Below are 16,152 nucleotides of genomic sequence, written 5' to 3' on the forward strand. Positions count from 1 at the left end.
TGAAGTTTCAATGCTAAATAGTCCTCATGTACATATCAGTACATTTGACTCATTTTTATCTGTGAAGCTTTTTGTTTCCAAATAAAGAAACAAATGAGTAAGTTGCTAAGATTAAATTGGAAAGCAGCAAACTCTGGCAGCGTGTCCCAATGATTAATTATTTAGCAGAACACTTGGTCATATGGGCATGCCCAGAGCCACTTTTCACAGAGAGATTGATGACATTAATGATAAGGTGATTGAGGGTATAGTGGAAAATTTATCACCACTTGACACAGGCTCAGCTTTGTTAATGCTTAAAGTACTTCTTTAAATTCCTAGCTTGTATTTTCTCATCCTCCAGCTCTGTTACCAACCCACTGTGATAAATCAGAGTGTCATTCAGATATTAATAGTAGGATAACCCCACAAACCTGAAATTTCTAATTAGGGGAAAGGATGTAAATGGGTTAAATCTGTAAAACAGGCTGCGAGGCACACTCGGCAACACTGCCACACCCTGGAACTGCCATGCCATGAGAAACTGTGTCACCCACGGAAAATCAGGGGAAGGATTAAAAATAGAATTTATTTCTGCTCCTGAACTTTCTTGCTCAAAAGCTGCCTGTCATTTTCTAGGCCAGTGAAACCTTACAGAGGAGCTGAGTGTCAAAGGCAGCCAAGAGGGATCTAATCATCAAATGGTGTCTCAAACCTGCAGAAAAACATTCATCCCTATGGGCTCCAAAGACAGTGGAATCCTGAGAATCTCACAATACAATTGAATCATCAATTAGACCATAAAAACATCCAAGCCCAGACCTATTTCCATGTCTGAGCCTTCCACACTGCACCCCAGCATCTGCCCATGGATGCACTGGACATGCTGCAGCCCAGCCCACCACCACCCTCCCAGCTTGGTGCAGCACATGTTTAAGAGTGTTTCTTCATTCAAGCAGCACTGGCACAGAGCCCTTTTGTTTTACAGACCACCCTAGCAAGACTCACCAGGTTTGTCTGGATTAGCCTGTATGTACCTGGAATTTGAGAGGGGTGGAGAAAAGCCCCTTCTCAGGAGAGATCTGCTTTCTTCTGACATTCTGAATAAATAAACATGGTAAACAAGTACTGTTACTGATAGAGATGGCACATTATAAACTCTGTAACATGACAGTGAGTGGCCAAAACAATCCAAGAGTGCTTTCCTGGGCTACCAAGTGAAGGCTGCAAAGGCTTCCAATAGTTTGCTTTTATTAAATGGGCTTTGTTTAGTCAACTACTATACAATGTTTTCATAAAATAAAACCACTTTTCTGTCTGAGGCTTCAACCAGAAAACAAATGTGGCTAAGGGTTTTCAAAACAGAAGCTGAAATTTGGGTTCTTGTGCAGGAAGGATGTTTGGGGTTATTTGAGAAAATTGAGGTAAACTACCACATCTTTGGCAGCTTGAGAAATGCTGTGGCTTAGGTGGGTGCCCAGATGTACCCAAGACACATTCTGGGAGAACATCTTCCAATTATTCTGTCTTCTCTGCAAACCACATTCATGGTGGAACTGCCGCTCACAGCTGGGCGTCTAAAAGCCAAAACTAGAATACACTCTTTAAAAAGAAAGATATTGCAATAAGTTCCAGATCTGTTGTGCAAAAACCAACTGTTAATGTTTTGTGACTCACAGACTCTAAGGTGCTGTCAGTACATTCAGGGAATGACTATTCAAACTGCTTTATGATTCAGACACAAAGCTGATTTTGAATTTGGGGTTGCTTGCATCCTAATAGTTGCATCTGATTTCACTTTGGGATAACAAATCAGTCACCTGAAATTTAGTCAGCAAAACTTAAGTTCACTGAACACACTTGGATTTCCTTTGTAGTGCAGTACAGCAATGCTTCCATAAAATTGTCAAAAGAATGGCTTTCAGTGTGTTTTATAAAGGAGGAAACATCTTTCTTCTGGCAGAGATATGGAAAGGAAGCCAAAACCATCCCAGTTTCAGTAAGCTTAACTGGGGAATTCAAACAACCAGGGCTGTAGCAGGGGTGTCTGCTTTGGCAGGCTGAGCTGATCAGGGCCAGGCTGTCTCCTGCCTGGCCCCTGCAAGGCAATGCTTTGGGACTTGTTCTGTTCAGTGCCATTTGCCCATCACCCTTCTGCAGAGCACTCTGGAGACACTGCAGCTACGCAGGAGTGGAGTAGCAGACATGCCAAGCAGAGTGGAGAAAAAAGTGAACTATTTCCTTAAAGCCTCACTTAGGACATTTGTACATGTGTTAAATCAGGGATTATTTAGGGGCTTACATGTCTGTGGGTTCTTCTGGGAAATGCTGAGCTGAATGTCAGATCTGCTCAATTTTATATTTTCAGTGTTCCTTACTGATTGTACCAGACAGTCCACACAAACTACTGCTTAAGGGAACCTTCACTCTCCAAATCACTCCTCAGTAATGATAAAATTAGGCTCATTTAAGTTTTGGCTGATGTACATACTCCTTTCCTTCATTACAATTCCTTAGTGATTCAAAATCTGATATCAGAAACAACAGCTTCCCTAGCAGATAGGTTTTATATGCATAAGAAAATAATTGTATGTTAAATAAAGTGATTGCCAAATTCAGTAATTCAGTAATAGTACTTGCAAAATTCAATACATTTTAATGCTATCCCATTGAAATACTGGAGAAAGAGATCACTGATTTAAAAAAATCTAAAATTAAATACTAATATACTTTCATACACTAACATTCCATTCTATACCATGAAAACATATTAGAAAGCATTAGAAACATATAGAACTGAGAACTCACAGTAAAAAGTACAATCAGAAAATACACAGAAAATAAAAAAAGAATATGCATAGGATAAAGCCAGGAGGATTTAAGAGTAAGGTCTCATTCAAGATTTCAGAGCTGAAGGTGCAATAATGAAGGTATGATTTTATAATCCTCCTACACCTTGGCATTATTCTGAAGTAAATCTATGAAGGCATGAGTAAGTGAAGGCAGTGTGATCTCTTTGCTGATTAAAGTGATCCAACACTGAGTTCAGATATAGGGTGGTCTGGGTTTAGGGAAACTAGGCCAGTGGTAGCTGGTGAGCACATGGAGCATTCATCCTCACCTGACACAGGAAAGGTCTAAGGATTGAAGGATTAAGATTAAGGCAGACAGTTTATGCGTGGGGCAGACTACAACCATGCTTGCTAAACAACACACAGACGATGATCTGCATCGTTGCAAAATACTCACTTCTCAGCTAATGGAACATATGTGTGTCCCTCAAGACACTGCATTCTGTACCTCTTCACTCCTCCGACATTTCAAAGACATGAACTTTCCCAAGAAATGAACATAAACTATATACAAATGTGTGAAAATTGGAAACAACAAATGGTTTGTATGTGCTGTGAATGTTTCTTGAGGGCTGTCTTCTAAATGTTTCACATAGGAGACCAAAACCCTGCTACATTCACAGGAGACCACCACAATTCAAAGAAGTCTTTTATTCTGAATGGTGGTCCAGCCTGAGCACAAGCAGCATTTACTCCTGAGTACTGATGCTGTACCTTTCTGGAGACAGCCCACACCAAGAAGTTCTAACACCAATCTAAATAGCTGTTACCTTTGGCAGGAAGACAATGAACATGAATTTCTCCTCACAACAACAAATCCCTCACAAAATACACTTGGGGCTGGTGTTTGCCAGCCAGTGTAGTTACTGGGCCAGTGTGCTCAGTGGTGGGTGAGGGCTGTGAGCATTGTGCTCCTGTGCTGTCAGGCAGTAGCCCCACAGCACAGGTACTCAAGGGACCTCCTGCAAACACACATTCTGTGCTTCAGTACAGTAAGTTCCCACACACACCACCTTGGGGAAAACTGAGCATCCTTTAGCTGGAGATCACCCAGTTATTCACTGTAAATTTTTAAAATTGTATCTGCACTTTGCTTGGTGCAATTTGGGTTGCTTTAAAGGCATTTTGTCTCATCTAATTCTTTACTTGAGACAAAGGCCTGGAATTCTAAATCACAGTCATTAGCACAGCTCACCAAGGTCATAATCTCACATAACCTGTTTTGCTCCTGGAAGACAGCTCTGAGGGCTCGACTGCATGCACTGAGTCAGCTCCATTTTCTTCCAGAATAGGATGTTAACACAGCAGCAGCATTGCTTTTCCTTGAAGTAAGGTATTGCTGTTCACCAGGAGAAGGTTTGGCAATAATTACTTCTTCTGTAAACAAGCAGAAATGAATGATGTTTTCTGGACACCTAAATAAAAGTCTTGTATGGAAGTAAAGATGTATGGAAGTAAAATCTCAGGTCTGATAAATATTGAGACATTATACACTTAAAGTTCTATTTCATCTCTTATGTTGAAAGAATAAAGCAATAGTGTTGTATTATGTGGATGTGTTAGAAATGCCTGCAAACCATAGGGCTAGTTTATTGTCCAGTATTCTTTGAATATATTAGAGAACAATTTTTTCAAGATATTAAGTCTGCAATAGACAAGTAGACTACTCAGCTGACACTGTAATTACTGTGATATAAAGGTAGTGGTGAATAATGAGTGTTGCTGCTGAAAGTAGATTGTAGAATTACGAATCAGTGTGTGAAATCTGGATACCTTCAGGATAGGATCAGCCAGAAGAACTGCCAGTAGGTATTATTTGCTTTGTTCTATCTGAGGCAAAAAAACATGGTACAAACCATTAAGAACCAGTATTTATTAAGAAACTTACTTTAAAATGCTTTCAACTCTCCTTACTACTTCCTTATTTGACTTGTGCAAGGGATATCAGATTTTATAGCAATGTTAAGTTTCCTCTGACTATCTTAAAGGACAAAATTCCTGGAAAAAACACGTTGAACTGTTCCATCTTTATTTCTATACTTAACAGCTTGCAGTGCTAATCATGAAGCCTTTTATACTTCTTTATCACTCCATCCATCCCCTCCTCAGTACCCAGCACTAAAGGTAACAATCAGCCAACATCACAGTCATTACACCATGAAAGGAGCAGTTATTTTTAAGTGAGAAAAAAATCCAGCTTGCAGTTTGATCTTAGAAATTCTTTGGTAAAATGCTGCAAACATGATCATGCAGTGTGGAACAGATCTACACCCCATCACTCTTATTTAATAGTTTGATATTATATTTAGTAATGTCTTTTGCCTAGACGAATACTAAACAGCCACTTTCAATTTTAAGGAATCAAATAATCTCCCAATCTCCTGAAGACACCACTCCCAAAGCTCTTCTAGCCCTCACAGTCTGTCTTGGGGAAGCACACAGTTTTCCTATGTTTCATCTGCCAGAGACAAGTACAAAAGAAAAACTAATCTTCACCTAAAAAATCCCAGCAAATAAGACATTGGTGTTCCTATAAACAAAGTCTGAAATTATGACAGTCTTTGAATCTAGAAAGATGAATCTTAGATTTGCTGTTAACATTTTTCAATTTTTTCTGTAGTGCAAGTAAAGATTTTTTTTTTAGATTGAGGCTTGCAGTGGGGCTTTCAAGAGACACTTATTGCCTACAGAATCCAGTTCTTGGTTTAGGACATATATATATATATATATATATATATATATATATATGCTGTGGCTATATATAGGGGATTGGCTAACCTAAGTCCCAAAAAAGTCATGTTTGAGGTGCCAGCTGCAGGGCAGCCCAGCTGTGGCCAGCTGGAAATGCAGGCAGGAGAACTGCCACTGGTATTTCAAGAAGATATTGTATTTCAGCAAGACCTCAACAAAACTGGCACTGGGAAAGGGCAGGCCAAAACCAGGTAATCCTCCTGCTGAATTAAATGTTTGGGTCCCCTGAAAGTTCTGATTCTTCCCTTTCTGCAAGAGCTGTAGACATCAAGTACAACTTTTTCTGGAGCAGGCTGTAACTCACAACATCACACAACTCAGCTGCCGTAACCCCACCCTCCATGACCCCAGTGCTTGTTGTGCTAAGTGGAGCACAGCCCTTGATCTCACAGCAGTTGTGCTAGACTAGGATCAAAGTCTAGCAGCTGGCAATTAACCACGTGGGACTCCAGTCACGAGGAAAAGGCCTTTTCATACTTGAAAAACAATGTGCATACTTGTGCTGCCATGTAACAGAAAACATAGTTATGGTTAGATACGTGATGGTGAGTAACAAGGATACAGATCACTGGCTCTTGAGTGCACGGAAATGTGTTCACATCATCCAAAATGCTGACAGTGCCAGGATTCATCACTTGCTTTTAGTGACACCTCCCCCTATGTGCTTTTATTTAGCTGTCATGAGCTAAAATTTCAAAATGTGGCAGTATAAGCTAGTAATGGATGTCCTGAACTGACAAGTTATTCACAGAAAGCCAGGTATATATAAAAAATGGGAAGTTCATGCATGTCTATCCTGTTTCACCAGCACTACTTGTGGTAGCAGCCTCTCTACATGACAGAATGGTGATCACCTCTCATCAGCTGCATTCCAGGCCCCTTAGCCTGGCCAGGAGGTGGCTGACAGCTTCTGCTCAAATGAGACTAAGAGGGGAGTTAAAACTGAGCCACCTTCTTCAGGGCTTGGTGGCCCTGAGCAGCTCTTGCTCTTGGTTTTCACTCAGTCCTTCGGTGTGTGATGAGGAACACAGGACAGAGGGCCTTTGATGTCATTGGCAGGGGTAATTCTGGGACCTGCAGCCAGTGTTGGCAGGATGACAGCTCTCACTGGGATCAGTGGAGGCACTGCTGCTCCCCAAAGCCAGTTATTTTAAGTCACATCTAAACAAGGAATTATCAGCTTAAGATCAGCCTTTCTCCCCTGCAGGTTCAATTAGATGCAATACTTGGTAACTGAAAGGCAAAAATCACATCCCTCTCACTTGAGCCAGACTGCTCTTGCCTTCAGTGGGTGTTGGCTGCTGCTGAACTGAAGAATTCACAGCCTGGCCAGAGGTATGTGGGCAAATACCTGGGAGGCTGACATGCCCTGCATGCATGTTTGCTTCAGCAGAGGCACAGCAGCCTCATTTCAGACACTTCCCTGCATGCCAGTGCCTGACATCCCTGCCTGTGGGAGAGATGGTGACTCTGCACCATTTCTTGTGCCACCTGCCTGGCACCACCATGCCACAGTGGTGGTTGTTTGCCTTCTCTCTTATCTCCTGAGCAAAATTAAACCAACAAGCCACCAGAAGCTACCACTGGACTCTACACTTCACAGCCTGCCCCATGCACGCCCCTTTCCCTTCTTCCCTCCATACTCTGCATTTGCAGTGGGTGTTTGCTGCTCCAGCCATGGTGTACTTGGGGGCAGCACATCTGCACCAGCAGTCTGCATCACTGCCATAATGCAAGCAGAGACTAAAAACCCATTGCAGACAAGGTCTTAGAAACATGAAGGGGCTTGCAATAAGGAAAACAAGCCAAAAATGCTCTTAACACATCTATGGGGTTTTCCTGTGACACTGTTTTATGAGGCTGGGTTTTTTTAATTCATTGCTAGGTCCCTATGCAATATTATTGCCCATTAAATAAAAAGATTTACATACCAAAACAGAAAGACACACTGTATTTACTAACAACCAAATCCCAACACCTTTCTAGGTTCCAGACCTAGCTCAAGAAACCTCTCTCTGGGCTGTAGAGCTAAGCACCAGCCAGGTGCTGACAGACATTAGAGATAGCCCTGGGCAGTGATGGCCAGCTCCAGAGTGAAGCCAGGAGCAAACCCCCTGCCCCCACAAGTCAGAACACCTCTGCTAACATCTGTTGGATAAAACTTCACTCTATATCCAAATACCTCTGGAGTTGAGATGGCTGCAGACCCACGAGTGGCTCTCCTGTCCTCCTGAAATCCATGACGTTGCTCCTCAGCTTCCTTGCAGCATTCCTGGCCCACATCTGAGGCTGCAGCTCCACCAAACTTCTCCTCCAGCGTGTGGGGCTCCTGAGAGACCCCGCTCAGCTGCTGTGCCCTCAGCTCTGCTCAGCCCTCTCAGCTCCTCTGGCTATGGCTGCCTCCCCAGCCAGACTTCTGGAATGATTCAGCTCAGGGAATAAACAAAATGGAGTTTCCTCCCTGGGGTGAGGCATGAGCAGCAGGTGAGCAGTGAGAATACCAGCACCCTGCTGTCACAGCCCAAGAGTGTCATTACCTTACACCACAGGTAATTAAAGCCAAAATCAGTCACACTGAATTCATTTGTTCAGTCCTCATTCACTTGCTTTTAGTGGAGGGGAATCATTTGAAAGCAGCTGAACTCCTGGCATCAGGTCATCTAACTACACATGGGTTTCAGGTGTGAAGTCAGATTTCAGGTATGTATTCTTCAAACTTAAAATCAGAAAAACACTGTCAGACCCCTTTTCTAATTCTCCATGCCTATTTCTTCTGTTGCAAAGATTTGTTTGAAATTACTAATAAATCAGGAAATGTTTGAAGTATCTGAGCAGAACAGAAATCCAGGTGAATTTTGTATATATAGATTTTAAAATTCTCCATTTAATGTTATCAATTTTGCTGTACTAAGTGCAATAATTTTGAGAATCCAAATATTCATTTCATGTAATAAAATGGAACAAGCCTGGGACTGATGATGAGAGTGCTGATGGAACTAATGCACACTTTAAAGGAAAAACCTTGCCTTCAGTATTAATTTGATCTGAGCTATTGTAGAGCAATCACAGCCCTCAGATTGCTTTACACTCCAGTAAATTAGACTTAAGTGCTTCCTGAGAGAATTAAGAGAACCCAAGATATGAAAAGCATCATTCAAAATTTCTAAGAGCTATTAGGAGTGGTAATCAGCTACAGAAGGTTCTGCCATTTTATTAAATATATGCACACACATGCATGTAGAACTACTTATTTACTTATTAATTAACTTTTTGTATCTCCCATCCATTGTAGCTCATTTGCTGCAATCCCCTAATCTAAAATTAGGGTGGCTATACATCCCTTTTCAAACATTAACTGGACCTGGGAATTTTGTTCTAATTCTTTGTATTTCAAATGTTCATAAATTATTGAAATAGGAGATGTAGCTGACTGCTGTAGAGAAATCATGTTTTACCTAAGCTCAGACTGTTTTTTAAACAATACTGTTTATTCCAATACTTGATAAATTCAAATATATTGCCAGTGAACACATAATAGAAAGCTATTTTTTTCTGTTGAAAATTTAATTGAAAGTTATGCCAAGTAATAATGAAAGCCCATAGCAGCACTGGCATTACATCAAACAGGGCTGGTGCATTACAAAAGCACCTCTGTACTGTTCATGATCAGAGAAAAGATTAAGTGATACAAAGAGCGGGCTGGGGCTTTTTAATAAATTCTGGCAACAAGGTTACAACTCTGGACAGTGGCCAAGGGTGCAGTTTTCATGTGCAATCAAGGGTATAGCTTAAAACAGAGAAGGAATCAAATTCTCCTTTGCAGCCAGGGCTGGAGAGGGGACAAGCCAGCAGGTGGCCACAGCGGAGCCCCGGAACCACAACTGGGGCCAGTTGTACACTAACACTCCAATTAATTTTCATATATTTTTTAATGCAAGTGATTAAAGCACAGCTGTCCCTCTGCACTGCCCAATGACAGCTGGTTCTGCCTTCTCCCAGATTAAGTAAAGCCAGTCAGCCTCCAGAGCCCACTGAGACCACTTCCCATTGATGTCAGGGCCTGGCTCAGCCCCAGTCCCACTCCACCCTCTGACGGGGAGCACAGGTGACTCCAGTGGGACAGCACATGGCCAGGGCAATCCAGAGGCCTTTGTAAGACAGGCCAGGCTGGGGAGACTGTGCCTGACTCTGAACAACCACAGGGCAGAGCAGCCCTCCTGTTGTGTAGATGGGTCAGGAGTGGCAGCAGGCTGAACAGGAATTGTGAATGAAGCAGAAAACATCATACCCAAGATGGCCTTTGAGGGGCACCTTAAATCTCAGCACACAGCTAAAAGGACACCCTTCCACAAATACCACTCTGCCTTAAGCAAAGAAGTTGTATTTATATCAGAAAGGGTCACAGGGGACCTGCAATATGAATCTTCATTGGAAGCAATATCAGATGTTTTTGATGAACTGTGTAAAAACTGTAATGGCATGTGATTAGCAATTTCACAGGGAAAGGATCAATTTCATGCTCTTCTCTATATTTTCGAGCTCTTACAATCCTGCACTGTGAAATCCTAGACAGCAAACAGCAATACAATTGAGCAATATTAGAATATCCTTCTAGTACTGGAAAGGATACATCACATATGTTAGCAAAATCTCTAATAGTGCCATACAAATATCAAGCAGGTCATCATTATTATTCAGCTACCACCATGAAGGACTTACGACAGATGGTGCAATAAACAGTTTTAGAACTGGTAATTTCCATGCAGGTATCCAAACCAGTTAGGTTTTTTTCCCAAAGGTTCAGAGTGTCAGACTATCACCAAACAAAATCAGGTGAAGAGATTCTTGTAGAAACAAGACATGGGGTTTAGTATTCCAGTTATAAAACAATTAGTTGAACTTCAAAGTCATTTCATGTTATTACTTTCATACTTTTGGTTTTGTTCTTTTAAGTGGGGATCATTTTCTTGTACTATTTTATTTTACTAATGTAAATAATGTATCCACTTAATTTTTCTATCTCTTGTAGAATAGAACATATATGGAGTTTATACCAGATTTTAAAACAAAAAATATTGTCTAAAAGAGGAATCTAGGAGCTCTCCCTTCTATGAAAGTAAATTTCAGCACTCAGAAAAGAAGATCCAAGTTGATGATAGTATAACTTACTAGTTTTACCTCCACTGACAGCATGCTCAGACTGAGATAAGAATCAGAGCACTTCACACCCATGAGTGGTTTTCTTCAGAGGGGAATGAGTTTCTCAAGATACTCCAGGTAGGGCTGCTCGCCCTGCAGCGAGGGCCAGGGTTTCAGCACTGGATTTTGAGAGACAAGCAAATTCAGAAATACCTTATTCTCTTCTAGTTTTTACACCAGTGTTTGTACAGACTGGTTGTCAGAAGTGGAGCTCCAGGTGCCACAGGGGATGCAGCCATAGCACAGCCCTTCCTGCCAGTGAGTGCCAGCAGGATTTGGGATCTGGCTATAAACTTCCAGCCCTTTGCAGCAGTAGATACCTGCGAAGCAGAAATCATGCTGTGCCATAGAATTTAACCCAGCCACAGATGATGAAAGTCCATTCCCAATCCCAAGGCAATCAGTTAATGAACTCTGATTTATTACAAAATGTTTAGTCCTTTGTCAACCTGTTCCCTATTTGCCAACCCACTGTCCTGACTTCTAGACCATGTCTAGACTACTGGGCTAGACCTACTGTTAGCTGGTTAAAAGGATTGAGGACAATTTTCCCTTTTGTATTTGCTTTCACATGCTTCAGGCAAATTGTTGCACCATCAGCACCTGTAAGTGGAATCCTCTTGAGCTGATTATTCCTTGGCAGTAACTTCTCCCGAGGTCACTACAGGTTTTCAAGTCTGAATGCCTCTCTGGTGTGCTTCATGCCCACAGGGTTTGTGACACTGCTCTGAGGTCCATCATACCTAAAGGTTCTGTTTACATCAGCAGCGCACATTTCTCAATAGTTCCTAAGGCATCTGCACTGCTATGGGACTGTTTGGGTGATGAGAAAGTTTGCAGTGCTTTGCTTGCTCTGAAATGTCTGAAGACAACACACCCAGAAAGGCAAAAAGGTCTTGAGAACACATTCCTGTGAGGTTTGCAGGAGGACCCTGAGTCTGCAAGTCAAACAAGAAACCCACATGGTCTTCGAGTCAGACTGGATCAAACCTTTTTCCTCAAGGTGCAGAAATTTCAGCTGACCTGCTGGTGACTCCTCACTTTTGTCTCATATAAAAGTAAAACAAGCTCCACACAAGACCCAGGGTAACACAATGTATAGTGGGAAAGTGAAATCTCAAGTTTTCCTGCTGACTTGGAGACCTTTCCCCTGGCACCACATGTTTTCAAAGAAAGAGAAGTTGCTACAGGCCAGTGTATTTCAGCCTTCCCTGCTGTTCCTCTGATTCAAAGCAGATCTGAATTGGCTGCATCAGATATATTTAAGAGTGAAAAGGCACATTGCTTTGGACTTTTTTCTGTAGTGCTCCTTGGGATGGATGCCTTAAAGTCAACAGACATTTGGCCACTGACCAGAATCCAGCACTCAAGGACAGTGGAGATTATGGGGAGATCTACATTTTGGTTCAGCTTAGGGTTGCACATTTGAACTGAATCTCCCAAGCACAGCAGTAAGAATTAGTTAAAGGTATGATTCCTGATGAGTAAAAATTATAAAACTGAAGGAATAAATTCCTAGGTACAGCTGCACTTCTCATATAGGAATAACACAACATAGGACTAGAAACAGAGACATTGCTCCCATAGTTGTGTGGATTCAGTGAGAGCTGTGGATACCAGTGCCCATCCTGCCTTTTCAACACCTGTGTGATTTTCAGCACACCTTGACTCCTGAAAAAATGACAGCATTTCATTGTGACCCTGCGTGCTTCCTCTCTCCCGCTCACTGTTTCCAGCTGAAATTTCATCTTCCTTTGCTTCTCCCCACCTTCCCCTCTGTGCTGTGCCCAGCCTACAGAGCCCTACACCATATATACAGGACAGGTTGCAATTCAAAGGCCGAAAGTTGCTAAAGAGCTTATGCAAGTTAATTACTGTGCCTGTTTAATCCCACCTAATGCAGATTAGTGCTGTCAGCTACTGCAGGGAGAGCAGCTGATGTAACAGGGCTGGCCCTTCCATAGGGAAACCAGAGGAGATGGTGACCAGTGCTGGGAATAGAAAGCTCATGTGCTGCTCCCCAGCTGCTGTCAGAATAGCAGAGTTGGGCACAAAAGCTGGATATGAAAACCAGGCAAGTTTAGAAATGGTATCACCCCCCTCATTTCAAGAGGAATTTGTCAGCTTTGACCCCATACCCCACTTCTGCACCTTGTGATGAAACATTTTTAGTTCCAGCAGACAGATGCACAGAAGACATCCTTACATCAAGACATGAGCCATGGTGAACTCAAGCCACCAGACCCTACTTACATATCAAACAAAAAATCCTAATACATGTTTCCTGCAAAATGAACACCAAGAGGTCACAGAAAACCATCTAGTTTGAAAGGCCTATTGTCCCTCCAGGCAGGAGAAGATGGAAAGGTGGAGGGAAACCTTCCTGGGAACTTGCACTTCTCTCCACTGGAGTCCAATCTAACAGGATTAATTCACAGCCATTACTCAGGTGAAATGCCCTTTGGCAGCAAGGAGTGTTTACATAGGGCCTGCTTATTCCACGAAAGAGTGCAAATACTCTGTGTTCTGTTGGCTCATCCCAACAATTAATGGCATGTTGTATTTCAGGATTTCAGCTTTTCCTGTTCTGTTCTAAAGAGTGAAATAACATGGGTAGTCTTGATTTGTAAGAGGTAGCCAGGAGTACAGCATTTCACCTGACACCTTTGGTAACCCAGCTACACTAACAACATCCATTTCTCAACCCACGCATTATCTGACAGTTAAGCAAGTATTTTCCACCTCAGCAGGTTTTACGGTCAAATTACAGATTTTTCTTTTTCTGGTTCATGGCTGATAAAACTTTGACTGATGGAAGTAATAATGGCAATATGGGATAAGGTGGTCTGCCACTAGCTGAGTCAGGGCACAGGACACTAAACTTCATTCAGAAGCCCTTTTTATTCCACACGACTTACAGATGCAGTAAAATTTAATAATTATTTTAAAGGAGTATAATCAAGTCTAAATCACATCAATCCTTTGTTTACATTAGAAATCTAAGTAATTTGTATTTTGAAAAATTAGATTTTGCAAGCAAAAAAGATGAGAGATTAAAAGATTAAACATTTCTTTCACATATTTTTTGTTGAAGATCAAAAAGCAGTTAAATCTTTCAATAGCTTCCACAGCAGCAATGGTTGTGTCAGTTTTCCTGTGCCTTCCTTCCTCCTCCCAGCCTCAGGAATTAAAATCAGGCTACAAAGTCATACGCAGACAGAACATTTTTCAGGTGAGACACAATCAGAAGGGAGGCAGGCAGCCAATAAAGGCATCCGAGCAGCAGCGCCTGCCAAGCACGGAACACGGGCGGCAGAGCCTGCTTTGGCTCCGCGGAGCCCGAGCAGTCCCAGCGCCGGAGCCCCGCCCGGCAGGAGCAGGAGAACGAGGAGAACGAGGAGAACGAGCTCATTTCCTCCGCTGTCCCCTCTCATCCCCCCGCCTCCCCTTCCTGCTCGGGACGGAGGGAAGCAGGGAAGCACTGTGAAGTCGCGCACTGTCGGGCACGACTTCGTCCCTCCGCGTTAGCGCGTGCCTAAATCCTGTACCCAGGGACGGAGCATCGATCGCACCGTCCGCCCCCCGTCTCCTGGGGCCGAGCACCGGCCGTTCTCAGCATCCCGGGCCCGGCTCCCCTCACGGGGCCCTCTCCTCCCCTCCCTTCCCCTCCCGGGGCCCTCCCCGCACGGGCCGCGGCGCGACGGCGCCACCTGGCGGCCACCGAGCTCCCTGCGCCGGGGCCGCGCAGCTCCGCTCCGCCCTGCGCAGCCCAAGGTTTTTGAAACTTTAAAAGTCAATTCTGTGTCACTTACCAGAAGCACCACTGAAATGAGAAACAGCATAAATTTTAGCACTAAATCAATCACCTGGCTTCTGCTCTAACGTGGACCTCAGTGCACTTACATACCCATATTATTGTGTGTAAGACTCAGTCCTAAACGATTGCCCTTGGAAAACACTATCATTCCTCTCTCTAGAGGACAGTCTCTGCTCTGTAAATAGGAGAATGCCAGATTTCCAGGTAGCACACCTATTCCCTAGGATAAAAGACTGCCTGCTGACTGCAGAAGGGAAAGGTGAGCCTGCTGCTGATTCATATTAGCCAAGGAAAGCTCACAGCCAATGTGACAGGCTCTTGGACTGTTCATTAAATTTCATCATAGCCATTCCAAAAAGCAATGGGGCTCCCTTTGTGCCAGTGGGAAATTTAACTGAAAATATATTGGGCAAACAGGTATCAGCAGGCCAACAGTTTTAGCTGTAACTGCTGTCCAAAATGGAAAAGGATCCAGGCTAGATGTCCACCAAATTAGACAACAAGTATTTCTTGATCCCAGAATGCTTTAAGGGAGTCTCTTTCTCTTTGCACTGGAAAAGGCTTTTCTGAAGCTTGTGCTATTTGTAAAACTCAATGTTAGGGTATGAAAAGCAACTATAAAGGATATGGTTCCTCACCTGTGGTTCTTACCTTACTTTTTTAAATGGATATATTTCTCAGCATATGACTACATTAAGAAAAGTTATTTCCTCTTTTTTTCCTCTCCTAATCATTTTCTGCAGCTTTTTTCTGTCTGTTAAACTGGGAAAATACAAGGGAATTCTGGGATCTGCACTGTAGGCAGAGCACTGCTTGAGCAGTTCAGCTGACATGAATTGATATCAACCTTAAGAACCCTCAGCTGAAACACCATCTCCATCCCTCAGGCCACCCAGCTGCCTTCAGAATCCACCCCCTGGCTGAGGAGGTAACATCACTTACGTATCACAAGCAATGGTGATGGGTGTTGCTGCAGCACCTCGGAAAGCATGAATGTCCAGTTCCTCTCCATTCCTTGTTTTTCTGTATTTCTTGCTTTACAGGTATAACTTGCTTCTTTTTTTGTATTTCAGCAAAACCAGGATGTGATGTTGATCCATTGATGAACAATGACACACCTCTAATTTACACATGTGCACATTTACACATAATGGGGCTACTTCCAAACAATCCAAGGCTACTTTTAACCCATTTTTTCTCTTTACACTCTTCTGAGGTGCAAGGTGGCATCATTCCATATTAAAAAGCATTTCACTAGTAACAAAATACAATTAGCCTTTGCCAGTCTTTGGAATTGATAGCTGTCACTACAGCTGTTAGTGCTGCATTTAGCTGCCATACTCTAAAAAAAAAACAAACAACCAAATCCTATTAAATACATCACTGTTGTCAGGTGGGTGGTTTTTCTCTTCCCAACAGACAAATGTAATCCATTTTTTACTCCAAGCAGCTGTTTAGCTCCCCAGTTGGTAGAGTGAAGCAGAGACTCTGTAGTTTGTTCTCTCTAGGGTACTGTTACTAAGGTTTGGACACCATGCAACTTTCACTTAAAAT

The sequence above is a fragment of the Camarhynchus parvulus genome, chromosome 9 (genome assembly GCF_901933205.1).
Source record: "Camarhynchus parvulus chromosome 9, STF_HiC, whole genome shotgun sequence".
Taxonomy (NCBI): domain Eukaryota; kingdom Metazoa; phylum Chordata; class Aves; order Passeriformes; family Thraupidae; genus Camarhynchus; species Camarhynchus parvulus.